At 44.4% G+C, this 27,828-nt stretch overlaps 1 long non-coding RNA gene across 4 annotated transcripts; it reads left to right on the top strand.

Annotated features, from left to right (window-relative positions):
* Positions 1-40: 40 nt before the first annotated feature.
* LOC110140621 (uncharacterized) lies at positions 41-26,334 on the top strand. 4 transcript variants are annotated; one of them, XR_011491771.1, is made up of 5 exons: positions 41-2,218; positions 3,644-16,464; positions 19,100-19,288; positions 21,059-21,232; positions 23,051-26,334. It is a non-coding gene; the product is annotated as an uncharacterized lncRNA (long non-coding RNA). The 4 variants fall into 4 exon arrangements; XR_011491769.1 differs by having other exon boundaries at positions 2,651-16,464; XR_011491770.1 differs by lacking the exon at positions 41-2,218 and having other exon boundaries at positions 2,225-3,885; positions 12,950-16,464.
* Positions 26,335-27,828: the final 1,494 nt, after the last annotated feature.

The following is a 27,828-nucleotide window of genomic DNA, read 5'->3' as shown; positions in this document are numbered from 1 at the left end:
GTATCTACCAGAACCAACACATACCCGTTGCCTGGCCTTACCTCAGTGAAATCTATCTCCCAGTGTTGCCCTGGCTCTTCCCCCTCGGTACCTCATTCCCGTGTGCTGCTTTTTCCCTGTCCTCATCAGCTGGCATGCTTTGCAAGCCTGGATTATCTCTCGTCCAGTTGCATTTTGTCGAGGGAACCTCAGGCAGGCCGTCTGGAGAAGTGTTAGGGTCTTTCTTTCTCTCAAGTGTGTAGTTGTGTGCAGGTGTTCACACAGGTGACGACCCAGGGTGGCAGGCAATATCAGGTTGTTGTTTTGATCTCAGTACCATCCATCTTTGTCATCCTTCTGGACGGTGGTATCCTCGTTGATCCAGGTGCCAGTTTGGGGTCTCTTTACTTCCCTCATACAAGGGCCGGGCCTTCTCAGCAGACCCCATGATCTACAGTCTGCAATATCCAACAGTCCCCAGAAACTCTCTCACCTGGCGGGGGGTCTTGGGCTCCGGTATCTGTAAACAACATTCTTTTCCCAGAGCCGCGCAGACCCCACCCTGTTGGAGCCATGAGACATCGAAAGTGGGGAATGATCCCCCGCCTAGCCTCCTGGCTCATGGGGTACTGTCTCACCCTCACAGGAGTTGCCCTGGCCTTTAGCTCGACGACGACCGGATGTCTCTGTTTGGCCAGCCCCATCCCTGCTGTTTCAGCCCAGGCCAACGGGCATTTACGGACCCACGGTTGTACATCTGGTGCTATGGTCTCTGCGGGCTTAGGCGCAAAAAGTCTGTATTCATCTCTTAAGGCTAGGGATAAGACATGTATCGGCTGTCCAAGTCCATCCGTGACTGACATTCCCCCAGGGTCAGAATGGATCTGAGCATTAACTTTAGTCAACAAGTCTCTTCCAAGTAGAGGGGCTGGGCATTCTGGTATCACCAAAAACGAATGGGACACCTGGTGGGTCCCCAGATTTACTTTTCGTTCTGTGGTCCAACAATATCTTTTTGTCCCCGTGGCTCCTTGCACCACGCTGGTTTTCTTAGACATTGATCCCAGTTTTTTATTTAAAACAGAGTGTTGGGCGCCAGTATCCACCATAAAGCCAATGGGTTTCCCCTCCACTTGTACGGCTACCCAGGACTCGGGGAGGGGTGCCGAGTCTTGACACCTCTAGTCACTGTCTTCCCCCACATATAGAACTCGAGTTCCAGGGGAGATTCTCTCTCTCTGGGTCGTTCCTCTCCTCGGGTCCCTCTTAGGGCACTTGTTTTTCCAGTGCCCCTGTTCTTTGTGGTAGGTGCACTGATCTTTCTTTAGGGCCTGCCTTTTTGGTTTCTCTTTTTCTCTCATCCGGGGGTCTCGAGGTTCCCTCAATTCTGTTCTGGCCTTTATCCCTGCGAAAAGAATCTGGGCTAGCTCCGTCTGGTTCTTCTGGTTTTCCCTCGCTCTATATCCTCTATCTTCCTTCCTGATCTTCTCAGCTAATTCCCTTTCCTCCCGTCAAATTCGTTCTTCCCTTTCTTCTGGGGTCTCCCTATTATTAAATACGGTTTCAGCTGCTTTCAGTAAATCCTGTCTTGTCTGTTCTCCCAATCCCTCTATCTTTTGTAATTTCCTCCTAATATCTGGGGCTGCCTGATTCACAAACACTGGTAGAACTGCAGCGCGTGATTCTTCAGCCTGGGGGTCCATAGGTGTATATTGTCTAAAGGCTTCCATCAGCCTCTCTAGGAAGGCTGCCAGGCTCTCAGTGGGCTCTTGCCTTACTAAATTTACCTTTGCCAGATTTGTTGGCTTCCTAGCTGCGGCCCGCAGGCCTGCCATCAGAGTCTGGCGGTACACTCGGAGACGCTCCCTACCTTCCGTTCGCTCAAAATCCCAGTTAGGCCGCAACAGAGGAAACCCCTCGTCCACAAGATGAGGCTGGGCAGTTGGTCTCCCGTCGGCCCCCGGGACCCGTTTCCGTGCCTCTGCCAGAATTCGCTCCCGTTCTTCTGTGGTGAAGAGCACCTGCAACAGCTGCTGACAATCGTCCCAGGTGGGGTTGTGAGTGAACAAAATGGAATCTAAGAGGTCAATGAGGCCTTGGGGCTTCTCTGAGAAAGGAGGGTTCTGGGTTTTCCAATTGTACAGGTCACTCGTGGAAAAGGGCCAGTACTGATATGTTCGCTCTCCGCCCAGGTTAGCTGGTCCCACTCAGACAGGGAGCGCCTGAACAGTGGATGAAGGTAACTCTGGGTCCCCAGGGTCTTGCCCACCCCTATCTCCCATAGTTCTCCCCCGGGTCCCCAATGCCGGTCCCCCCTCATGGTAGGTTCCCGTTGGCCCTCTTAATCCTCTCGGTTCACCCGTGGGAGCTTCTCTCCTCGGAGGGGATTGCAAGGGGGACACATATGGCGGAGGCCTCATCTCCATTTCTAGGTCTATCAGGTTTGGATAAGATGATTCCTGAGAGACTAGTTTTGGGTCCTCTTTCTTTTTGGTTTTCTCTGTGGGGGTCTTCATCACCAGGACCTGTTAATTAGAAGAGCTGGGAGGTTTGTGAACGAAAGGTTTTAACCACTTAGGCAGATCTTCCACTAGATTCTGCCAAACCACGACATAGGGGACCTGATCCGGATGGCCCCAGGGATCCGGAGCCATAATCTTCTCCTTCACAGCCTGTATGATGGACGGTTGAAAGGTGCCTTCCGGAGGCCATCCAACCTGGAAGGTGGGCCACTCTGCAGAGCAAAAGGTTATTAATTTACTTTTCTTGACTAGCAAAGACAAGTTATGGGCCCTGGCCCTGACATCCGAAAAATGGTAGACAATGCCAGCATATACACAAACACGGAGAGCCGAAGACAAACACACGGACAGACAAACGTCGGCTGACAACACAGCGCTGGGTTTTCAGGCCCCCTGAGTTTTCTTGCCTCCCGGTACTAGGTTCACCTTACCGAATGGCATCCACTGCTCACCAGACTCGGGATCAGGAGAGGAACTCTCCTTCCTGCAGAGCCGGCTGCCTTCCAGCGCGCTCACTGGCCTCGGTCTTGCACCGGCTGGAACGTCCAGTCTGTTCCAGCCCTCTATAGAAAGCTTTCTCCTGTGCCAGATACCTTCCTGCTTCACAGCAGGGCCTTGGATTTACACTGGACTTTTCCTGTTCTGCCTGAGCACCGGTGCTATTATCTATCCTTCCCCTCTGTCCTGGAAGTGTTCTCTTCCCCTGGTCAAGGGATCCCGGATGAGCCCCCAAATATTATGCCTGATGTCCGAATCCCCGAGCGGGAAGAGAGAAGGCCTACAAGACAATGCAACTCGCAAAAAGGGAAGTTTATTGCTGACTCGAGTCAGGGCTCCTGCTGCATCCAACGCAGTGGTGCGAGGTCAGAGAGCTCCGAGCCCAAGCTGTTACACAAATTTATAGGGTGAGCACACGCCATTGGTAGTTGGTTTAAGCGGATTGCAAAACAATTTCATTGGTCAAAACTTTCACACACGCGGGACTTTCCTGGGGGTTTCCGCCCCGTTCCTAATTGGCAAACAGTGGTCAGTGTTAAGCAAAAGCTGATCCAGGTGGCCTGATAATCTTACCACCCAGAAGTAGGAAGGCCTACTCCTAATCTAAGCTGCCTGCCATGGCATTACTTCTGCTCACCACACAGGTCACTGAAATGGTTCTCCCCAAGTCGGATGGCTCCAGAGGCAATACTAATATCCCAAGAGTCTTTCTCTTGAGAATTAACTCCTCTCCTGCCTGAATGCTGATGCACCTGGCATTGCCCTGGAGAAGACTGTGAGCTGCCCCAAGAGGATGCGACCCTCCTGTCCTGGGTCCAGGTGTGCAAGGACCTGGTACACAGCCCAGGGTGCATCTGCATCCAGGTCTGGGTGTTGCTAGAGGGAGGTGAGCAGCTTTTTTTTTTTTTAATGCAGCAGAAAAGTTAGTATGTACTCAACAGAGAGATGTTTGCAAAACTTTTACAGCTTGAAAGGCTTGTGCTTCCTGAGCTGGCCTGGTGGCAGGGGTGGCACACAGGTGGCCTCCAGACTGAGTGCAGAAGCAGGGTGAACATGGGTTAATGGGCGTGAGCCAGACTTCATTTGCTCCCAGTTTTGTTTACTATCAGTTCAGTTCAGTCGCTCAGTCATGTTTTGTGCTTTGAGACCCCATGGACTGCAGCATGTCAGGTTTCCCTGTCCATTACCAACTCCCGGACTTTGCTCAAACTCAGGTCCATCGAGTCAGTGATGCCATCCGACCAACTCATCCTCTGTTGTCCCCTTCTCCTCTGGCCTTCAATCTTTCCCAGCACCAGGGTCTTTTTCAAGGAGTCAGTTCTTTGCATCAGTTGGCTAAAGTATTGCAGTTTCAGCTTCAGCATCAGTGCTTCCAATGACCATTCAGGACTGATTTCCTTTAGGATTGACTGGTTTGATCTCCTTGCAGTTCAAGGGACTCTTAAGAGTCTTGTTTACTATGACTTATTTTTATTCTGCTCATCTACTGCCTGGACATACACACACACACAGTCTCAGTTTTCCTTGACTTGTCAGGATCTTCAATTCTTTCTCTTGATGGTCACTTGATGTTGTAAAGGGAAGGAACACAAGGGTTATGATGATATGCACGGTATCCACTCCTTCCCTCTTTCCTTCATTCACTCTTGAGCACCCATTTCACGCTGAGGTTGCATTAAGTACTGGGAAACAAAGCACAGTGTCTCCCTCAAGGGCTTTTTGGTTTTCATGGAAAAATTCAGGCATTGCAAAAATAGAGAGGATGACATAAACTCACATACATATCAGCAGCTTCAGTCATTAACATGGGGCTAATATAATTATTCCCTACCTCCTAACCCTTTCCTCTTTGGGATTTGTTTTGTAGCAAATCTTACACATCTTGTTATTTTAATCATAAGAATTTAAAAATTACTTAAAATGGCATATCATGCTTAAAAATAAGCATAAATCCTTAATATTGTCAAATACCAAGTTATCACTCCCCTGATGGGTGCCTAAACTTAAAAAACAAATTCTTTTTAAATTAGGATCTAAGCAATGTCTACCCAAGGCATTTAATTACTCTAAGTCTCTCTGTCCTGAAGTGAAATTTGCATAACATAAAATTAACCATTTTAAAGTATAAAATTTAATGATGATTATCACATTCACAATGCTGTACAACTATCATTTCTTTTTAGTTTCTAACAATTTTAATCACCCCCTAAGGAAACCCCATACCTTTTAAGCTCTCACTCCCCATTACATCCTTTCCCCAGGGCCTGGTAACTACTAATATGATTTTGATATCTCTGGATTTAACATCTGGATATTTTATATAAAGGGAATAATACAATATGTGACCTTTGGTGACCAGCTTCTTTCATGTATCATAATGTTTTCATCCACACTGCATGTGTATCAGTATTTCATTCCTTTCTGTGGCTGAATAGTGTTCCATTGTCTGAGTATGCAGTACTGTGTTTATCCATTTGTCACTTTGCTGATCGTTTTGCTGTTTTAGGTTTCTGGGGTATTATAAATATGCTGCTCTAGACATTCATGTGCACATTGTTGTGTGGACACATGTTTTCATTTTCCCTGGGTGTGTACATAGGCATGGAATTGCCGGCTCATGTGCTCATTCTACATTTAGCTCTTTGAAGAACCAGCAAACCCATTTCTAGAGCAACTGCACCATTTTACTTTTTCACCAGCAATGTACGATGGGTTCATTTCTCCATATCCTTGACAACATGTGTTGTTTAGTATCTATTATTATTATTAATATATCCCTCTTATATTTGAGGTAGTATCTATTGTGGTTTTGATTTGAATTTCTGTAAAGGTGAGTGATGGGCTTCTCAGGTAGTGCTAGTGGTGAATGGTCAATGCAGGAGACCTAAAAGAAGTGAGTTTGATCCCTGGGTCGGGAAGATCCACTGGAGGAGGGCGTGGCAACCCACTCCAGTATTCTTGCCTGGAGAATCCCATGGACGCAGGAGCTTGGTAGGTTATAGGTTAGCTATAGTTTTAGTCACAAAAAGGGATTAGTGATATGACTGGGGTAGATCTTCTAACTTTCTATTTGTTTTATATTTGATCCACCTGTATTTTGTTTTGTTTTTCCTCTCGCCATATTTTTAGATTCTTTGAGGAGTTTTCATCTTTTCGTTTTGCTAAACTGTTGGATTAAAACCTATACTTCTTAGTTTGTGTATTTTTTCAGTGTATTGAGAATGTACAATAAATCTTTAACTCATCAATATGTATCTGATAATACTATATCACTTCAAGTAAAGTATAAAACCTTATCTCAGTATTCTTGTTTTTTTCTCCCTTTTGTCCGATGTGCTCTTGTTCTCTTTTCTATAATTTACTTGTGTTAAATTCCATAATACATTGCAACTTTTATTTGCTACACACAGTTAATTGCCTGTCATAGAGATTCACAGTCAGGAAAAAAAAAAACTTTTATTATTTTTGGCACTCTTCATTCCTCTGTACAAACTTTTATCTGCTTATTTACATTCTGTCCCAAGAACTTGCTTTAACACTTTTTATAATGCAGGTATACTGGTAATGAATTGTCTTATATTTTGTTTGTCAAAAAAAATCAATACTTTGCCTTCAATTAAAAAAATATTTTCTCTGGTTATACAAATGTCATCTTATAAAACAACAATCATTTCTTGTTATTGTCTCTCAATAATAAATTGTCTCAATAAATCTGCCAATTTTGACATTCAGTTCTGATTGGGCTCAGTAAGGCTGTTTTCACTCTGGGTGTCTCCTGTGCTTACTCGCAGACCATGGCTAACTGAAGCCATCGAATGCTTCCTCACTCACATGTCTGGTGGTTAATACTGGCTATGAGTCAAAGATCTGAGCTGAGCTGTGGTCAGGACACCTACATGGGTTGCTTCTGTGTGGTTTGGCCTTCCTCACAGTGCTGTTCTAAACTCAGAAATCACAGGCATCGCTTGTCCTCCACCATAACGTTGACGATCATAAAGGCCCAGCCAGGAACTGCCAAGATCATGTACGTGGGTGGGAAATATTGCTTTGGTTCTCCTTGCAAAATATTTCTTCTCAAGTATTCCCTATAGTATCATTTAGATTCATGTTTTGTTTTCTTTTTACTCCTTTTTCTCCTTATGTTTCCTACTGTGACTAAAATAATATTAACTTCTTTTTTGCCATATATATATATGTATATACATATATATGTATATATAGTTAATTTATTTGTTTAGTATGTCCTTCTTTTCTCTATGGGCTTTCCTTTCTCTATGGTCTAAATTGGGTGTTGGGTACAAATGTTCTTGGAAATTACATACTAAGTCTTTTATCCAATCAAAGTGTACTTTTTCAAAAGTTAATTTATTTATTTTAATGGGAGGTTAATTTCTTTACAATACTGTGGTGGTTTTACCATACATTGGCATGAATCAGCCATAGGTGTACAAGCATCCCCCCATCCTGAACCACACCCTCACCTCCCTCCTCATCCCATCCCTCTGGGTTGTCCTAAGCTTTGAGTGCCCTGCTTCATGCATCAAACTTGGACTGGTGATCTATGTCACATATGGTAATACACATGTTTCAATGCTATTCTCTCAAATCATCCGACCCTTGCCTTCTCCCACAGAGTCCAAAAGTCTGTTCTTTATATCTGTGTCTCTTTTGCTGTCTCACATATAGGGTCATCATTACCATCTTTCTAAATTCCATATGTATGTGTTAATATGGTGGATTTGTATTTTTATTTCTGACTTACTTCCCTCCGTATTATAGGCTCCAGTTTCATCCACCTCATTAGAACAGATTAAAATGCATTCTTTTTAATAGCTGAGTAATATTACATTGTGTATATGTACCACAGCTTTCTTATCCTTTCACCTGCTGATAGACATCTAAGTTGCTTCCATTTTCTAGCTACTGTAAACAGTGCTGCAATGAACATTGGGTTACATGTGTTGCTTTCAATTCTGGTTTCCTCAGTGTGTCTGCCGAGCAGTGGGATTGCTGGGACATATGGCAATTCTATTTCCAGTTTTTTCGGGAATCTCCACACTGTTCTCCATAGCGGCTGTACTAGTTTGCAATCCCACCAACAGTGTGGGAGGGTTCCCTTTTCTCCACACCCTCTCTAACCTCTCTACCCTTTCTTGTTTGTAGACTTTTTGATAGCAGCCATTCTGACTGGCATGAGATAGTACCTCATTGTGGTTTTGATTTGCATTTCTCTGATAATGAGTGATGTTGAGCATCTTTTCATGTGTTTGTTAGCCATCTGTATGTCTTCTTTGGAGAAATGTCTGTTCAGTTCTTTTTTGATTGGGTCATTTATTTTTCTGGTATTGTGCTGTATGAGCTGCTTGTATATTTTTGAGATTAATTCTTTGTCAGTTGCTTCATTTGCTATTATTTTCTCCCATTCTGAAGGCTGTCTTTTCACCTTGTTTATAGTTTCCTTCATTTTGCAAAGCTTTTAAGTTTCATTAGGTCCCATTTGTTTATTTTTGCTTTTATTTCCATTACTCTGGGAGGTGGGTCATAGAGGATCCTGCTGTGATTTATGTCAGATAGGGTTTTGCCTATGTTTTCCTCTAGTTTTATAGTTTCTGGTCTTACATTTAGATCTTTAATCCATTTTGAGTTAATTTTTGTGTATGGCATTAGAAAGTGTTCTAGTTTCATTCTTTTATAAGTGGTTGACCAGTTTTCCCAGCACCACTTGTTAAAGAGATTCTTTTCTCCATTGTATATTCTTGCCTCCTTTGTCAAAGATAAGGAGTCCATAGGTGTATGGATTTTTCTCTGGGCTTTCTATTTTGTTCCATTGATCTATATTTCTATTTTTGTGCCAGTACCATACTATCTAGATGACTGTAGCTTTGTAGTATAGTCTGAAGTCAGGAAGGTTGATTCCTCCAGTTCCATTCTTTTTTCTCAAGATTGTTTTGGCTATTCAAGGCTTTTTGTATTTCCATACAAATTGTGAAATTATTTGTTTTAGTTCTGTGAAAAATACCACTAGTAGCTTGATAGGGATTGTACTGAATCTATAGATTGCTTTGGGTTGCATACTCATTTTCACTATATTGATTTCTTCTGATCCACGAACATGGTATATTTCTTCATCTATTTGTGTCATCATTGATTTCTTTCATCAGTATTTTACAGTTTTCTATATACAGGTCTTTTGTTTCTTTAGGTAGATTTCCTAAGTATTTTATTCTTTTCATCACAATGGTGAATGGAATTGTTTCCTTAATTTCTCTTTCTGCTTTCTCATTGTTAGTTTATAGGAATGCAAGGGATTTCTGTGTGTTAATTTTATATCCTGCAAATTTACTATATTCATTGATTAGCTCTAGTAATTTTCTGGTAGTGTCTTTAGGGTTTTCTATGTAGAGGATCATGGCATCTGCAAACAGTGAGAATTTTAATTCTTCTTTTCCAATCTGGATTCCTTTTATTTCATTTTTCTTCTCTGACTACTGTGGCTAAAACTTCCAAAATTATTTTGAATAGTAATGGTAAGAGAGGGCACCCTTGTCTTGTTCCTGACTTTAGGGAAAATGTTTTCAATTTTTCACCTTTGAGGATAATGTTTGCTGTGGGTTTATTGTATATGGCTTTTCTTATGTTGAGGTATGCTACTTCTATGCCTGCTTTCTGGAGGGTTTTTATCATAAATGGATGTTGAATTTCAAAGGCTTTCTCTGCATCTATTGAGATAATCATATGGGTTTTACCTTTCAGTTTGTTAATGTGGTGTATCACATTGGTTGATTTGTGAATATTGAAGAATCCTTGCATCCCTGGGATAAAGCCCACTTGGTCATGATGTATGATCTTTTTAATATATTGTTGGATTCTGTTTGCTAGAATTTTGTTGAGAATTTTTGCAACAATGTTCATCAGTGATATTAGCCTGTAGTTTTCTTTTTTTGTGGCATCTTTGTCTGGTTTTGGTATTAGGGTGATGGTGGCCTCATAGAATGAGTTTGGCAGTTTACCTTCCTCTGCAATTTTCTGGGACAGTTTGAGTAGGTTAGGTATTAGCTCTTCTCTAAATTTTTGGTAGAATTCACCTGTGAAGCCATCTGGTCCTGGGTTTTTGTTTGTTGGAAGATTTTTTATTACAGTTTCAATTTCCATGCTTGTGATGGGTCTCTTAAGGTTGTCTCTTTCTTCCTGGTTCAGTTTTGGAAGGTTATACTTTTCTAAGAATTCGTCCATTTCTTCCAAGTTGTCCATTTTATTGTCATATAGTTGCTGATAGTAGTCTCATGATCCTTTGTATTTCTGTTATCTGTTGTGATTTCTCCATTTCCATTTCCAATTTTGTTGATTTGATTCTTCTCCCTTTTTTTTCTTGATGAGTTTGGCTGATGGTCTCTCTATTTTATTTATCTTTTCAAAGAACCAGCTTTTAGTTTTGTAGATTTTTTGCTATAATCTCTTTTGTTTCCTTTCATTTATTTCTGCCATAATTTTTATGATTTCTTTCCTTCTACTAACCCTGGAATTGTTTATTTCTTCTTTTTCTAGTTGTTTTAGGTGTAAAGTTGGATTATTTATTTGATTTTTCTCTTGTTTCTTGAAGTAAGCTTGTATTGCTATGAACCTTTGCCTTTGCACTGCTTTTACTGAATCCCATAGTCTGGGTTGTTGTGTTTCCATCTTGATTTGTTTCTATGCATATTCTGATTTCTTTTTTGATTTCTCCCCTGATTTGTTGGTTATTCAGAAGCGTGTTGTTTAGCCTCCATATGTTTGTATTTTTAATAGTTTTCTTCCTATTGTTGACATCTAATCTTACCTCATTGTGATCAGAAAAGATGCTTGAAATGATTTCAAATTTTTTTGAATTTACCAAGGCTAGATTTATGGTGCAGGATGTGATCTATCCTGGAGAATGTTCTGTGGGCACTTGAGAAAAGGGTGAAATTCATAAATTCAAATGAATTTATCAAATTCATTTGATATCTAGAGATATCAATTAGGTCTAACTGGTTCATTTTATCATTTAAAATTTGTGTTTCCTTGCTAATTTTTCTGTTTGGTTGATCTATCCATAAGTGTGAGTGGGGTATTAAAGTCTCCCACTATTATTGTGTTACTGATAATTTCCCCCTTCATATTTGTTAGTATTTGCCTTACAAATTGCGGTGCTCCTATGTTGGGAGCATATATATTTAAAATTGTTATATCTTCTTCTTGGATTGTGACCCACACAGTCAAAGGGTTTGGCATAGTCAACAAAGCAGAAATAGATATTCTTTTGGAACTCTCTTGCTTTTTTGATGATCCAGCAGATGTTGGCAATTTGATCTCTGGTTCCTCTGCCTTTTCTAAAACCAGCTTGTACATCTGGAAGTTCACAGTTCACGTATTGCTGAAGCCTGGCTTGGAGAATTTTAAGCATTACTTTACTAGCTAGTTTACTTTACTTTACTTTACTTTACTAGTGAGATGAGTGCAACTGTGCAGTAGTTTGAGCATTCTTTGGCATTGCCTTTCTTTGGGATTGGAATGAAAACTGACCTTTTCCAGTCCTGTGGCCACTGCTGAGTTTTCCAAATTTGCTGGCATATTGAGTGAAGCACTTTCACAGCATCATCTTTCAGGATTTGAAATAGCTCAACTGGAATTCCATCATCTCCACTAGCTTTGTTCGTAGTGATGCTTCCTAAGGCCCACTTGACTTCACATTCCAGGATGTCTGGCTCTAGGTGAGTAATCACACCATTGTGATTATCTGGGTCATGAAGATCTTTTTTGTACAGTTCTGTGTATTCTTGCCACCTCTTCTTAATATCTTCTGCTTCTGTTAGGTCCCTACAATTTCTGTCCTTTATTGAGCCCATCTTTGCACAAAACGTTCCCTTAGTATCTCTAATTTTCTTGAAGACATCTCTAGTCTTTCCCATTCTATTATTTTTCTCTATTTCTTTTTATTGATCACTGAGGAAGGTTTTCTTATCTCTCCTTGCTATTCTTTGGAATTCTGCATTCAAATGGGTATATCTTTCCTTTTCTTTTTTGCTTTCTGCTTCCCGTCTTTTCACAGCTATTTGTAAGGCCTCCTCAGACAGCCATTTTGCTTTTTTGCATTTCTTTTTCTTGGGGATGGTCTTGATTCCTGTCTCCTGTACAATATCACAAACCTCCCTTCATAGTTCATCAGGCACTCTGTCTATCAGATCTAGTCCCTTAAATCTATTTCTCACTTCCACTGTATAGTCATAAGGGATTTGTTTTAGGTCATACCAGAATGGTCTATAAGAATGTGACTATAAATGGCCTATAAAATTGAATGGTCCAATAAACTGTGGAAAAACTGTGGAAAATTCTGAAAGAGCTGGGCATAACAGACCATCTGACCTGCCTCTTGAGAAACCTATACGCAGGTCAGGAAGCAACAGTTAGAACTGGACATGGAACAACAGACTGGTTCCAAGTAGGAAAAGGAGTACGTCAAGGCTGTATATTGTCACCCTGCTTATTTAACTTATGTGCAGAGTACATCATGAGAAACGCTGGGCTAGAAGAAGCACAAGCTGCAATCGAGATTGCCGGGAGAAATATCAATAACCTCAGATATGCAGATGACACCACCCTTAAGGCAGAAAATGAAGTACAACTAAAGAGCCTCTTGATGAAAGTGAAAGAGGAGAGTGAAAATGTTGGCTTATAGCCCAACATTCAGAAAACTAAGATTGTGGCATCCAGTCCCATCATTTCATGGCAGATAGATGGGGAAACAGTGGAAATAGTGGCTGACTTTATTTTGGGGGGCTCCAAAATCACTGCAGATGGTGATTGCAGCCATGAAATTTAAAAAACCCTTACTCCTTGGAAGGAAAGTTATGATCAACCTAGACAGTATTTTTAAAAGAAGAGACATTATTTGCCAACAAAGGTCCATCTAATCAAGGCTATGGTTTTTCCAGTGGTCATGTATGGATGTGAGAGCTGGACTGTAAAGAAATCTGAGCACCGAAGAATTGATGTTTTTGAACTATGGTGTTGGAGAAGACTCTTGAGAGTCCCCTGGACTGCAGGGAGATCCAACCCATCCATCCTAAAGGAGATCAGTCCTGGGTGTTCACTGAAAGGACTGATGTTGAAGCTGAAACTCCAGTACTTTGGCCACCTGATGTGAAGAGCTGACTCATTGGAAAAGACCCTGATGCTGGGAAAGATCGTGGGCAGGAGAAGGGGACAACAGAGGATGAGATGATTGGATGACATCATTGACTCAATGCACATGGGTTTGAGTGGACTCTGGGAGTTAGTGATGGAGAGAGGCCTGGTGTATTGCGGTTCATGGGGTCACGAAGAGTTGGACACGACTGAACGACTGAACTGAACTGAACTGAACTGAACATCTTGGATTGATTCTTCGAACATTATGTAGTGTCCTTCTTTGTCTCTTTTCATGGCCTTTATTTCAAAGTCTATTTTATCTGATATGAGTATTGCTACTCCTGCCTTCTTTTGGTATCCATTTGCATGAAATATCTTTTTCGGGCCCTTCACTTTCAGTCTGTATGTGTCCCTTGGTTTGAGGTGGGTCTCTTGTAGACAGCATGTATAGGGGTCTCGTTTTTGTACCCATGCAGCCAGTCTTTGTCTTTTGGTTAGGACATTCAACCCATTTACATTTAAGGTAATTACTGATAAGTATGATCCCACTGCCATTTACTTTGTTGTTTGGGGTTCAAGTTTATAAACCTTTTCTGAGTTTCCTGTCTAGAGAAGATCCTTTAGCATTTGTTGAAGAGCTGGTTTGGTGGTGCTGAATTCGCTCAGCTTTTGCTTGTCTGTAAAGTTTTTGCTTTCTCTTTCATATTTGAACAAGATCCTTGCTGAGTTTAGTAATCTGGGTTGTCAGTTTTTCTCTTTAATCACTATAATTATGTCCTGCTATTCTCTTCTGCAATAGAAGAGTTTCTATTGCAAGATCAGCTGTTATCCTTATGGGAATCCCCTTGTGTATTATTTGTTGCTTTCCCCTTGTTGCTTTTAATATTTGCTCTTTGTGTTTGATCTTCATTAATTTGATTAATATGTGTCTTGGGGTGTTTCATCTTGGGTTTATCCTGTTTTGGACTCTGAGTTTTTTGGACTTGGGTGGCTATTTTCTTACCCATTTTGGGGAAGTTTTCAACTATTATCTCCTGAAGTATTTTCTCATGCCCTTTCTTCTCGTCTTCTTTGGGGCTCTTATGATTAAAATGTTGGGGCATTTAACATTATCTCAGATGTCTCTGAGGCTGTCCTCATTTCTTTTAATTTTTTTTCTCTCTCTGCTTCATTTATTGTCACCGTTCTATCTTCCACCTCACTTACCCTCTCTTCTGACTCAGTTATTCTACTGTTGCTTCCCTCCAGAGTTCTTTTGATCCCAGTTATTGCATTATTCATTACTGATGACTCTTTTTTATTTCTTCTAGGTCCTTGTTAAACATTCCTTGCATCTCCTCAATCCTTGTCTCTAGTCTATTTATCTGTAACTCCATTTTGTTTTCAAGATTTTGGGTCATCTTTACTATCATTATTCTGAATTCTTTTCCAAGTAGACTCCCTATCTCCTCCTCTTTTGTTTGGTTTGGTGGGCATTTATCATGTTCCTTTACCTGCTGAATATTTCTCTGCCTTTTTATTTTGTTTAGATTGCTGTATTTGAGGTGGCTTTTCTGTAGGCTGGAAGTTTGTGGTTCCTCTTTATTGTGGAGCTAGCTCCCTGTCAGTGGGGTTGGACTAGTGGCTTGTCAAGGTTTCCTGGCTAGGGGAGTGTGCATCTATGTTCTGGTGGGTGGAGCTGGATGTCTTCTCTCTGGAGTGCAATGAAGAGTCCAGCAGTGAGTTTTGAGTTAACTGTGGGTTTGGCATGGCTTTGGGCACCCTCTTTTAGTGCTCAGGGCTGTGTTCCTGCTTTGCTGGAGAATTAGCATGGTATGTCTTGCTCTGGAACTTATTGGCTCTTGGGTGGAGCTTAGTGTCAGTGTAGGTATGGAGGCTTTTGGATGAGCTCTTGTTTATTAATGTTCCCTGGAATCAGGAGCTCTCTGGTGTTATCAAGTTTTGGAGTTAAGCCTCCTGCCTCTGGCTTTCAATCTTATTCTTACAGTAGCCTTAAGACTTCTCCATCCATACAGCACTAATGATAAAACATCTAGGTTAATGGTGAAACAATTCTCCACAGTGAGGGACATTGAGAGAGGTTCACAGAGTTACATGGAGAACAGAAGAGGGAGGAGGAGATAGAGGTGACCAGGAAGGTAATAGTAGGTTATAGGGCTTCCCTGGTGCCTCAGAGGTTAAAGCATCTGCCTGCAATGCAGGAGGCCTGGGTTCAATCCCTGAGCCAGGAAGATCTCCTGGAGAAGGAAATGGCAACCCACTCCAGTATTCTTGCCTGGAGAATCCCATAGAGGAAGGAGCCTGGTAGGCTATAGTCCATGGGGTCACAAAGAGTTAGACACGACTGAGTGACTTCACTTCACTTCAGTAGGTTATAAAAATGAAAATTAAAGGAGTAATAACTTAAAAATTAAAAAGTCATAATAGTAAAAATATGTCTAGGAATTCCTCTGGAGCTTTTGTGGGCAGTGTGCAGTCAGTTCAGTTTCAGATAGTTCCTTGTTCCAGCTTGTCCTTCTCAACGTGTGTAGGCCCCTTCCAATGGTTAGTCAATGTTAACTAGGGTGTTTTCATCTGTTGCTCTGTCACTTCCAGAGCAGTTCCCTCCTCTTTTTTTGTTAGGTAGTTAGAATAGGGATAAGGAGTCCAAAATGGCGGTGGCTAAAAGACCTGGAAGGGAAAAGCCCGAGAAAATAGAACAAAGGAAGGTCCGAGGACCAGAGTGAGAACTTCAGGTAAAAAAACAATGCTCCTGCCTAAGCCCAATTTGCATAGGACAGGCCCAGGGGGAACAAAAGAAACATATAAAAAGAGGAGCCAAAGCGCTCTTCTCTCTCTCTCTCTCTCTCTCCCCTCTCTCTCTCCTGCACGATGGGGCGCTCTTCTCTTTGCGTCTTTGGGTCGACGTGCCCTCACGCCTCAAAGATGGATTTTCCTGCTATTATCTAAATAAATAGAGGTGTAACACTGATTTATTTAAGAGCTATAACACGGTCTGTCCTCCGAGAGCTGTGACCCACCAAGGGGCGTCAATGTCCGTCACGCCAAATTTTTGTTGTGACGAGCCAAAGAACCGAGGAGCATACATAGGACATCTATGGTGCCGTGACTCAGATTTAACCTGGCTGAAACAACCTCCACGCGGAAGAGGCCAACCGCAGCAGGAGCCCAGCTCCGAAGCTCCTGCGGTAGAAGCGGAACACGAAGAAAACCCAGTGCAGGGGAAGGCCCGTCGTGCTGGAAACCGGCTCAGCGAAAAATGAACTCAGCAGAAAGCCTATGCGGCTCAGCCTCAGATTCCAGAAGACCTCCGGTTAAGGTAGGAGGTCCTCGCTCCTACGGCTGGAAGGACATGCCTAACGATTACAATCTCTCGTTTCTCGTTTCCTTGAACTCCCCGCGAACAGGCAGGCGGCAGTGGGCGCAATTGAGGGACTCTAGAGAGGCTATTCTTCAGTATGTCCCAAAGGCACTATCTGCTTAGCCCCAGGAGCGGTTACCCAAGCCGGTGGGGGTTCTTCTGTCCCTACTCTCTGTTCCAAGAATCAGGCCAATAAAAACTGTGAGCACCGGTCAGATATCTAGCAAATTTTCTAGTAGGCTATGAAGGGGATTCCTTGGCACATCTTTCCCACTGCTTTTCCCTCTTTTCCTTCAGCTCTTTCTCCCGGGACTTGAGCCCGACCAAAACCCAGGATGACCGGCTCAGGCTCTGAGGTCTTATTACAAAAATTCAGTGATGGACAAAGCCATAAGTGGGAGGTGGATTTGCTAGGATTCAGAGAAAAGCGCCCATTCTAAAGGGTACCGGCCAGGGAATGTGACCTAACTAAGTTTTGCGAGTGGGGCGAATTCATATGCTAATGAGTGGGAAGATCATCCCAGCCATTGGGGAACCACCCACTCCTCCCTCTGTTGACAGTGACTTAGGGCTGTTCTGCCACCTCTGGGTGTGTCTTTTGGTTTACAGATTGGGGATTAAAGTTTGCCCGAATTTGACTTGTCCTGATGGACCCAATTGGCTTTAATCGGTTTACGTTATGCCCATGTGCTATGTCATTCTTCCAAAGGTTGTGCTCTGCCCTCCTTCCTTCCTGTTTCATGCTCCTTTCCTCAGCCCCATCCAGGCCCACAATGTTGCCTCTACAATCTTCTAGAGGGATAACCAAAAAATAGCTGGCCTTGGGAGGGAAGTACTGTATAATATCCAACCCCTTAGTCCTACCTAGCACTGGTCACGCTGGAGACCTTGGGGATGCCCAAACTCCAGCCCGGGGGTCCCAGGAGTTCATCACGCCTTGACCTGCCTAGGGATCTGGTCCTCGAAAGGTTGTCACACCTCAACCTGCTTGGGGATCCACTAGTCTCAAGGGTCCCAGGAGGTCATCACTCCTCGACCTGCCCGGGGCCCAATCCTTGGGAGGCCGTCATGCCTTGACCTGCCCGGGGATCTATGTCACGCCTCGGCCTGCCTGGAGATCTGCATCCGGACCCGGGGACGCCTGGCTCTCAGGTTGCGACAGTACTGGGTAGGATAAGCTTCAAAAAGCCTATTCATCTTTTTCCTTTTCCTTTTCGTCCCTGTCATGACTGTCTTTCAGATGGGAAATAACCAATCCACTTCCTGGCAGATGCCCTTGAGATGCATCCTTGATAACTGGAAGCTGTTCGATCCTCTAACTCTGAGGAGGAGTTGTTTAAAATTCTTTTGTGCCACTGTGTGGCCACGGTATTCACTGGGGGACGAGGAACACTGGCCCGAGGATGGGACTTTATATTACAATACCATCCTGCAATTAGAATTATTCTGCAAAAGACAAGGGAAATGGACAGAGATCCCCTATGTCCAAATTTTCTTCAGACTGAGAGATATGAAGGATCTCTGTCTTAAGTATGGGATTGTTGTACGCCCTAACAGGGAGCCCACTAGGCAATGGTGTTAGGCACAGGCAACCAAGAGAAGGAAGCCCCCCATGAAGGCTCACCTCCCACAGCTCCCGAGTTGCCTGGTGCTTCTTCCTTGTATCCAAGCGTGCCCCCATATCCGGGAGCACCCCCTCCACAAAAGCCAGCTCGAGTATGTCCCTTAGTTGAAACTGGAGGAGAATTCGGACCAACCCGAGTCCATAAACCCTTCTCCCTCTTAGAACTAAGACAGATCAAACAAGACCTGGGAAGCTATACAGATGACCCAGGCAAATACATAGATATGTTCCAACATATTACCTTGGCCTTTGACTTGACATGGAAGGACACCATGGTCATATTTAGTCAAACTTTATCTGACCCTGAACATACTAGGGTCTTAAAGGAAGCCCGGAGGTATGCAACAGGGCTTCACATGTCAAGCGATAGATACCCAGTAGGGGAAACTGCAGTCCCCTCCTCCGATCCTAACTGGAATTATAATGACCCTGAGCACATCTGGGAAAGAGATCATTTTCTAATCTGTATAAAGGCAGGACTGAAAGCAGCCCAGCAAAAAGTAATCTGCTATGCCCAGGTCTCAGCAATAACTCAGGAGTCCAATGAGAACCCCATTGCCTTTCTGGAAAGGCTGAAAGAGGCCCTCCAAAAGTTTACCAATTTGGACTTAGACTCTTACGAAGGACAGGTGATTTTAAAGGACAAATTCCTGTCCCGATGTGCATCAGATACCAGAATTAAGTTACAACAGCTACAGCAGCAGGACTCTGCTTCTGCCTCGCTAGATGAGATGATCCAGACAGCCACCAATACCTTTTATAACAGAGAACAGGAGAAGGAGGCCAAGGCCCAGGAGAGGGAGAGAAGGAAAGAGACAAGGCATGCCCAGATGCTGGCCGCCCTCCAGGGAAGCCCTATGGCACACTCCCGAGTCCTTGAATGACAAGGCATGAGGCAAATGCCTAATCTGTAGATAGGCGGGGCATTGGGCCAAAGAGTGTCCTAACCGTGACAACCTCCTAGAACAGCTTGCCACAAATGCCATCAACTGGGACACTGGGCGGCACTCTGCCCTCGGGACCCAAGAGCCTCAAGGTCAAGTGCCAAACCTTCCTTCACGATGGTTCAAGAAGACTGAAGCGGCCTGCTCCAGCCAGCCCGCCTGTCACAGATAACCATCACGGGGCTGGAGCCAAGGGTGCAACTGGATGTGGCAGGTAGGTCCAAGAATTTCTTGGTTGACACAGGGGCTACCTACTCTGTCCTGATCTCCTACTCCAGAGCCTTCTCCTCCCAAACCTGTACCATTTTGGATGCTATAGGAAAAGCAACTACTAGAAGATTCACCCAAGCACTTCTTTGTTGCTGGGATGGACAGATAATCTCCCACCAGTTTCTGGTGGTCCCTGAGTGTCCTACTCCCTTAATGGGAAGAGACATACTCACTAAACTGGGGACCACCCTTGTGATGGGAAGCTTTTCAGCCCCTAGGGCCCTACAGCTCCTGGTTACTACTGAGGAACCCATTACACCTCCAATAGAGAGAGAACAAAGACTATGGGAGGACAAAATTAACCCCCAGGTATGGGACCAGGGGACTCCTGGACGAGCCCACCAAGCTGAACTGGTCATCACTGTCCTCCGAGACCCCACTCGGTTTCCTAACCGGAAACAATATCCCCTCAAAAGAGAGGCTCGGGAGGGACTACAGCCTTTAATAAGTAAGTTCCTTGCTTGTGGGCTATTGGTCCCCACCAGTTCGCCATGTAACACACCAATCCTCTCAGTAAAGAAAGAGGATGGAACCTGGTAAATGGTTCAAGATCTCCAGATCATAAATGAAACTGTAGTCCCCCTTCATCCCACAGTACCCAATCCCTATGTAATCTTGGGAGAAATCCCACCCAGTGCCAAGTGGTTTACAGTCTTGGATCTCAAAGATGAATTTTTTTGCATACCACTGGCTAAAGAATCCCAATATCTTTTTGCTTTTGAGTGGGAAGCCCCAGGAGAAAAGCACCAACAGATGACTTGGACAGTATTACCTCAGGGGTTCAGAGATAGTCCCCACTTGTTTGGACAGGCCCTTAGCTGGGATCTCCTAGATCTGGACCTGGGATCTAATGGGAAAATATTACAATATGTAGATGACCTACTAATCTGCTCTCCAGGTGAGAAAAGTGCCCAACAACATGCAATTCAGATTCTAAACTTTTTGGCAGAAAGGGGATATAAAGTCTCCCGTGCTAAGGCACAGATCGTCGAGACATATGTCACTTACCTGGGAGTTCAGATTTCACATGGGTCCAGGAGGCTGTCCTCTGACCGGGTACAAGGAATCCTCCAGTTGCCCTCCCCCACAACTCAAAAACAATTGCGAGCTTTCCTGGGGCTGACTGGGTACTGTAGAATCTGGATACCCAAGTATGGTCTAATTGCCCAGCCTTATATAAAAGCTTAAAAGGACGAGATGATTCAATCCCACTAATGTGGGGAACTCCTCAAAAGAAGGCAGAGGCTACACTAAAACAGGCCTTAACTCAGGCACCTGCTTTGAGGTTGCCAGATCCCAAAAAAGCATTCCAACTTTATGTCCATGAAAGAGAGGGAATAGCCTTGGGAGTGTTAACTCAAAGGTTGGGATCTGAGCCCCAGCCTGTAGCTTACTTATCCAAGAGACTTGATCCAACCGCCCAAGGCTGCCCCCCCCCCCCCCCGCCGCCTTCAAAATCTTGCAGCTATTGCAATCATGATAGAAGATGCTTTAAAACTCTCCGTTGGAGGCAAACTAACTATTTTTACCAGCCACCAAGTAAAACAACTCCTAAATGGGAGAGTCCATTTATGGATGTCTGATCAAAGAATCCTCAGATATCAAGTAATACTGATGGAAAATCCAGGCCTCACTATATCCTCTTGTGAGATTCTTAACCCAGCCACCCTCCTGCCTACCCCTGAGGGCTCTCTCCCCTTTCACTCCTGTCTAGAAACCTTGGACCACTGGACAAAACCCCGAGAGGGATTGTCAGAAGATCCTCTGATCAGTCCTGAAGAAATCTGGTACACTGATGGAAGCATCTTTGTCTTAGATGGAAAAAGAAGAGCCAGATAAGCAGTAGTCTCCAATTTTGAGATCATAGAGGCTAAGCCTCTGCCACCAGGTACTTCAGCCCAATTAGCTGAGCTCATAGCCCTGACTCGAGCTCTAGAGCTGGGAAAAGGAAAAAGAATAGCCATTTACACTGACTCCAAGTATGCCTTTCTGGTGCTACATGCACATGCAGCTATTTGGAAAGAAAGGGGCCACTTGACCACCCAAGGGTCCCCAATCAAATATGGTGATCAAATCCTTAGACTCTTAGAGGCAGTCCATCTGCCCACTGAGGTTTCAGTCTCCCACTGTAAAGGACACCAAAAAGGGAGCACTGAAGTGGCACGAGGGAACCAAGCAGCCAATCAGGCAGCTAAGAGAGCAGCGTTACAGAACCATGACCTAATAGGGGTTGCCACCCTAGTTCCACAGACTAACTTGCCAGAAACTCCTTCATATACTGAAGGTGAAACTCTTAAAGCTAAGAGTGAGGGCTTTCAAGAAGATCATATGGGGTGGTTCCAAAAGAAGGGGCTCCTTTTTCTGCCTGGGAACCTCCAATGGAAGTTGGTTAACTCCTTACACGCCACCACTCATTTAGGAGAAAATGCCCTCCAAAGATTACTAGAAAGGTCTTTCAGAGGAACAGGCTTCCAAACAACTATAAGACAAGTGGTCTCCTCTTGTCCCACTTGCCAATTAAACAACCCCCAAGGAGCTCAAAGACCCCAGCTGGCCCAGCCCGTCCAACAACATGGGGCCTATCCAGGAGAGGACTGGCAGATGGACTTCACCCAGATGCCAGTTTCTCAAGGGTGTAAATACCTATTAGTCATGATAGATACATTCACAGGGTGGATTGAAGGCTTTCCCACCCAAACTGAGAAGACTGAGGAGGTAGTAAAAAAAACTGCTCCATGAAATCATTCCAAGGTTTGGTCTGCCCAGGTCATTACAAAGTGACAATGGGACATCATTTACCTCTAAGATGGTTCAAGGAGTCTGTAAAGAATTGGGCATTACTTAATATCTCCATTGTGCCTGGAGGCCTCAGTCTTCAGGAAAAGTAGAAAGAGCCAACCAATTCTTAAAATCAGCGATAAAAAAGATAACCCAAGAGACCTCCCTGGGATGGAAGGAGGCTTTACCAATAGCTCTCCTCCATACCCGTACTGCCCCTAAGGAACAGGTTGGTTTTAGTCCCTATGAGATGCTATATGGGATACCTTTTGTTTATGTCAATGACCTCTTCCTAGATCCAGAGGCTCAGACTCTCCAGTCTTATACCATGGCCATTGGACAATTCCAACAGGATATATATTTGTGGGGTATGAGCCAGGACCCAAAAGACTCCAAGGAGTCACCACTATATGCTCCAGGGACTGAAGTCCTAATTAAAGTCTGGAAAGATGGGTCCCCAAAGGCTCAACTCCAGCCCACACAGAAGGGCCCCTACCCTGTAATACTTTCTATTCCCACAGCGGTCAATGTGCCAGGACATGACTCCTGGGTTCACTACTCACGAGTCAAGCCATGGAAGAAAACAGAAAAGGACACTCAATACACCTGTGAGCCCCTGGGAGACCTCAGATACCTATTCAGAACTACAAATGAGTGCCCTTCTAATAAACAACCCCAAAATCTGGTCTCTGGGGATAATATTTCTCAAGACAGCTCTAAAGAGCCAACACAGCTTGGCAGGGATAATACTCCAAAACAGACAGGGAGTAGATCTTCTGATCTCCGGACAAGGAGGGACTTGAGCCATCCTGGTGATGTAAATTTAAAATTGGCTAATGCCCCTACTAGTCCTTGTTATGCCATACTGATGCTGCTAATGACTGTTCCATATACTGTCAGTTGTCTAACTTGTCTTGTCTCTGCCCAGGCCAAGCTACGACATGCAGTGCCAGTTCAACAAAGATATAAAACTACAGCCAACCACGGAAAACATCAGTCACCCTTAGACGGACACCACTGTAAGGACTCTGAGGCCTGAGATTAGCAAGAGGGGGAGGCCCAATGCCCCTCGCCGTCCCAGTTCAGCAGGAAGTAGCCAGAGAGACCTTGATGCCCCTATCCCCAAAGGATTGGGCCTCCCATCTCTTGAGGGGGCAATGTTAGGTAGTTAGAATAGGGATAAGGAATCCAAAATGGCGGTGGCTAAAAGACCTCGAAAATAGAACAAAGAAAGGCCCAAGGACCGGAGTGAGAACTTCAGGTAAAACAAACAACGCTTCTGCCTAAGCCCAATTTGCATAGGACAGGCCCAGGGGGAACAAAAAAACATAAAAAGAGAAGTCAAAGCCCTCTTCTCTCGCTCTCTCTCTCTCTCTTCTCTCTCTTCTCTCTCTCTCTCTCTCTCTCCCCCCACCCCCGTGCGATGGGGCACTCTTTTCTTTGCGTCTTTGGATCGACGTGCCCTCATGCCTCAAAGATGGATTTTCCTGCTATTATCTAAATAAATAGAGGTGTAACACTGATTTATTTAAGAGCTATAACACGGTCTGTCCTCCGAGAGCTGTGACCCACCAAAGAGCTTCAATGTCTGTCACTCCAAATTTTTGTTGTGACAAGACAAAGACCCGAGGAGCATACACTCGCGTGACAGTTTATTTTGGCTTCCTCTCTTTGCAAGTCCCTTCAGTGCCTAATTTCTGCCCGGACACAAGGGGACGAAGGTGGTCACTTTGTTTAGGCTTACTTTTTCAGTTGTGTTGTGGGGAGGGATGAACACTACAAACAAATAGAGCTGGCATGTGTTGGGAGTGCCTGCAGTGTATGGACCACACATGAGTGTGCCCCAGCTCACAGCGGCATGTGTTTTCTGGGTCTACACCACTGCCCAGGTTCCAGGTTGCTCTGCAGGGGAGCTGTCCAAAGCAGGCCTGCATTTCGTGCACTTTCCGGGTCTAAGCTGCTCAGGTTTAGTTTCTTGGGTACTCCACAAGGGCACAGATTCAGCTGAGCATGCGTTTTGTGCCCTTCCCAGGTCCAAGCAGCTCAGCGAACCAGGTGCTTGGTGAGTGCACTGTCCTAGGTGGGCCGGGCATCTTAATCACCTCCCCGGTCCCAGACACTCTGCCGGCTCCCCACCCCCCGGGGAACACTGTCTCAGATGTGCCCTGTGTCTGCTCTGGAGAGCTGATCTCAGGCTACGGCCCTCCTGGTGGATGTCAACCATCCAGGATCCCAGGAAGACATGGTTAGCAGCTGGGAGCCTGCTCACAGTTTGGTGGAAGGTGCCATCGCTGGGGCCAAGATTGCCCCTTGCCTTCCAACTCTGGCTGTGGCTCGTCTGCGCCTCTGCCTCCAGTGGTGGGGGAGGGACCTGTATGCTGGTGGCTAGCTTTCCTTTGGTGTTCCCTCAATCCTTTGTTCTGTGAGAGGGCCAGGTTGCACATCAGGTTAGAGCCTTTTGCTGGAAAGTTCTGTCTTTTTTTTTTCTCTCTGGCTATCTCACAGTTTGGGTTGCTATCTCACCTAAGCTCCCTCAGGTTGTCCTCAGGGCATTCAGGCCCAGTCCTTATCCTAAGCATGCAGCCCGCACCTCCCTGTCTAGCCCCCACTTGCTGGTGGCAGAGGCGAACATCTGGGCTACTTCTCTGCTTGCAGTTGTGGTTAGGAGCATACTCTGTGTTTTGTTTTGTTTTTTCCTCCCGGTTATGTTGCCCTCTGAGATTCCAAAACTCCCCACAGATCTGCCGGTGAAAGAGTTTCCTGCTGTGTGGAAACTTCTCCTCCTTCAAGATTCCCTCCCCAGGATGGGTCTCCATCATCCCTAACTCTTTTACTCTCTTTATGTCTTTTAAAAATTGTCCTACCTCCTTTGGAAGAGAATGGGCTGTCTTTCTGGGTGCCTGGTGTTCTCTGCCAGCATTCAGAAGTTGTTTTGTGGAAGTCGCTCAGCGTTCAAATGATCTTTAGATGAATTTGTGGGGGAGAAAGTGGTCTCCCTGTCCTATTCCTCTGCCATCTCGGGACTGCCCTCCAAAGTGTACTTTTTTTCCCCCCACCAAGATAGAATATTATCTTCCCCCTGCTTTACATCTAAGGTTTGTTTCCAGCCTAATAAGATGAAACCATCAAAAATTGTTGTCAGTCTCTAAGTAAAGTCTGACTCTTTGTGACCCCATGGACTGCAGATCGCCAGGCTTCCCTGTCCTTCACCATCTCCCCAAGTTTGCTTAAACTCATGTCCATTGAGTCGGTGATGCCATCTAATCATCTCATCCTCTGCCTCTCACTTCTCCTTCTGTCCTCAATCTTTCCCAGGATTGGGGTCTTTTCAAGTGAGTTGGCTCTTTGTATCAGGTGACCAAAGTATTTGGAGCTTCAACTTCAGCATCATTCCTTCAAATGAATATTCAGGCTTGATTTCCTTTAGGATTGACTGTTTTGATCTCCTTGCAGTCCAAGGAACTCTCAAGAGTCTTCTTTAGCACCACAATTCAAAAGTATTAATTCTTCAGCATTCAGCTTCTTTATGGTCCAACTCTCACATCTGTACATGACTACTGGAAAAACCATGGCATTGACTATACACACCTTTGTGAACAAAGTGATGTCTGTTTTTAATATGCTGTCTAGGTTCATCATAGCTTTCCTTCCAAGGAACAAGTATCTTTTAATTTCATGGATGCAGTCACTGTTCACAGTGATTTGGAGCCCAAGAAAATAATATGTTGTTGTTTCCACTATTTCTCCTTCTATTTGCCATGAAGTGATTGAAGAAGGAACTCATAGGGCCTGGACTCCATCTGAGGCCTGTCCATGCTGATCGGGCTCGGCCACTTCTCCAGTGGACTCTGAACTCTGTGCTTAGCACCATGGGAAAGACAACGGAAGGATAAGACCCCCTCTGGGCAGGGGAATCTTGAAGATCACATCCAGGTTACTCATTGCCTAAGAGAAAACAGACACTAATCACCCCTGCCTCCGGACAGTGTCTATCGGCTTATTGATTACTAACTGTTTGAACACATAACACGTGAATGACGGGGTTATTGTGATTGTATTTACCCTTCCTTTGTAAGCCTCAAGGGATTTGGGCTGGTGGGTTTGGACACGTACACATTGGGTATAAAAGATTTTCACAAATGCTGGTCCGGGTCCTTGGCTAAGAGGAGACTGCCTTGGGCCCGCCATTGTAATAAACTGCACTCCACTATCTGCATTGTCCTTCTGAGTGAGTTTGTTTCCCAGAGAGCATGGCTATAACATGATGAGACTGGATGCTACGATCTTTTTGAATGTTGAGTTTCAAGCCAGCTTCCCCTCTTTACTCCCATTAAATGGAAGGTGAATGTGGCAATGAGACCTCTGGGACCTGGCAAAAAACATGAAGAATACAAGCAGACTGGGTCCCTGACAAATTGGAATCACCATTTCAACCCGCCACTGCTTAAATCAGGACAAGAGAGAATAAACTGTAGTCTTGTTTTAGCTACTATTTTCTCTGGGGTTCCCTGCAACTTCAAAATATACAGTCAATTCTGGAAATTACTGGAGACTCAAAGGACACAGATCATGAATTCAGGACGGATGAGGCCAGACTCTTCTTTACCCTCTCAGTGTCTTACTGCCAATGAATATCTATGAAATTCAGTAAGCATTCAGTACTATGAAAAAGAAACAAAATTCTGTCCTACTGTTGTTTACACCTAGTGTTATTTGATTAACTCTTCATAGATATGCCTCCCCCACCTCTTTCCAGTAAGGGACGTGTTCTTATCTGCATTTTAGAGAGAAAGAGATTAAAGTCCATGATTTTCAATCAATATTGTGGGATCACACAGTTGGTAAGCAGTACTATTTGTATTGACGCTTACCTCATTCTAAAGCCATACCCTCACCTCTAAGCCATCACTGTGGTGCTTCATCTGCAGTCATGTCCAACTCTTTGCAACCTCTTCGGACCTTAGCTTGCTGTGCTCCTTCATTCATGAGATTTTCCAGGCAAGAATGCCAGAACGGGTTGCCATTTCCTACTCCAGGGATCCTTCCTGACCCAGGGGTTAAACCCGGGTGTCCTGTATTACTGGCAGATTTTTTTCTGCTAAGCCATCGGGGAAGCCTGACATCATTAAGTCAGTTGTTTGCAAACTATGCTTGGTAGAACCCCAGCGGTCCCCAGAAGTCTAGCAGGGATTGTCATGGCTGGAGAGATGTGACTATGATGGATAAAGGGACAGGTTTTTCCCAGGAGCACAGAAAATACCTGAAATTATCTCACTGAGACAGCTAAGGAGACCTCAAGGGCAAGAAGGGAGGACAATCAGCTCTTAGAGTGAACCAACAGTGAAGGACAGCAGGGCGATGTCCAAGTCACAACAGGTCCCCCAGGGCGATGTCCAAGTCACAACAGGTCCCCCAAACAGATGGTGCTGGAGACCGCAGGCCCCAGACACTTGTATTCCTGACACTCTTCGGTAACCTCAGGCTCACACCACTTCTGTGGGAATGGGGGAGGAGTGCTTCAACTTACAAATCAAGCTGTAAACAAATAGTGTATTGCACACTCACACACACACTTCAAAGAAAAGTGACTAATGAAGAATCACAACACAATGTTAACTCGGGATTTCCCTGGCCAATAGTGTTCTGGAAAATATTTTACAAGCCCTTCTCTACATTTTCGGGGTTTCTCCATGATCCTTAAAGAGG

This window comes from Odocoileus virginianus, chromosome 16, assembly GCF_023699985.2.
Source record: "Odocoileus virginianus isolate 20LAN1187 ecotype Illinois chromosome 16, Ovbor_1.2, whole genome shotgun sequence".
Lineage (NCBI taxonomy): Eukaryota > Metazoa > Chordata > Mammalia > Artiodactyla > Cervidae > Odocoileus > Odocoileus virginianus.
The sequence above is the reverse complement of the archived record's forward strand: the minus strand, read 5'-3'. Positions and strand labels throughout refer to the sequence as shown.